The sequence below is a fragment of the Electrona antarctica genome, assembly GCF_951216825.1.
Source record: "Electrona antarctica genome assembly, chromosome: 3".
Classification (NCBI taxonomy): domain Eukaryota; kingdom Metazoa; phylum Chordata; class Actinopteri; order Myctophiformes; family Myctophidae; genus Electrona; species Electrona antarctica.
In genome coordinates, this window is record NC_136808.1 from 33,421,399 (window position 1) to 33,422,552 (window position 1,154).

The window sequence follows — 1,154 nt, forward strand, 5'->3', positions numbered from 1 at the left end:
GCCAAAAGCTTGGAAGGGAGGGAGGGAGGGTGGGTGGGTTGAGGGTTGGATTTCCATGAAAGCCCTGACTCACCATGTGTTTATTTGCCACTTATTGAATATATAAATATTGTTGACAGATTCAGAAAGTAAGTCCATAACGCAGTCAATCTGTGAGGCATGCAATGTTCTAGTAATTTAAATAGCTGTTATCCAGGCAGCATGGCGGACACATGCACCTATATCTTGTAGATCTTAATGAGAATGTTCGATACAGAGAAAAGCAAGGAGCTTTGGACATTTATCGCCTTTCAGTGCCGATAACCAGGGTTGGGGTCCTTTAAGATTTTGACCCTTACAGGTCCATTTGGTGCCATTTGTACACTCTCGGAGTTGTGGTGGTCCTTGAAATTAAAACGTTTGAGAACCACCGGTATTGTAATTGTGTAATAGACAGTGTAGTCCACATACCAGCTCTAACTAGTGCGACACAACAGACTCCAGAAACAGTTACATTTGGAACTGATGGAACCGATTCCTGGTTCCTCAATGTTGGAACCGGTTCCTCAAGTTCCGGATCCCAACCCTGCCTACAGAAAAGCGCCCAGCCCGCACGAGTGACTGCGAATTTACCCTGCTTCACGAGGAGCGCCTAGTAAACGTGGGTGAGTTTTGTACAGAGAGCGAGACATGAACCCCACTATCGCTGAGCGCCGTTTTTATGCTTGGTCTTACGGGGCATGATTAAGGCCAGTGATTCTCAGAGTCCGGGGTCCGGTCCAGGCCAGGGACCCTCAGGGTTCCCTTATACATGGACCTTTATCGGGTCTGTAACTCTGAGAGTTATAGACCCCCTCCCCCCTTCCTTGAAATGTAAACGTTCTGAGAACCACTGAATTAGGCGTTTTTAGGCTGTAAAGGTGGATCCAGTAACAATTCCACGTCGTGACATCAGTGAAAGTGTGTTTGTTCTATTAGGACAATGGTTCTCAACCTGTGGGTCGGGATGTTGGTAACGTGACTATTTCAGGACTTTTAAGGCCTTTTCATTACCTAAGAAATAGTTTGGCCAAATTGTCTAATATAAGGGTCAAATATTGTGAAATTAGCCAATCTACAAGCTTCACAACGCCTCGCAGTGCGAGGTGTTGTGAAGGTTGTAGTTTGGGTAGTTT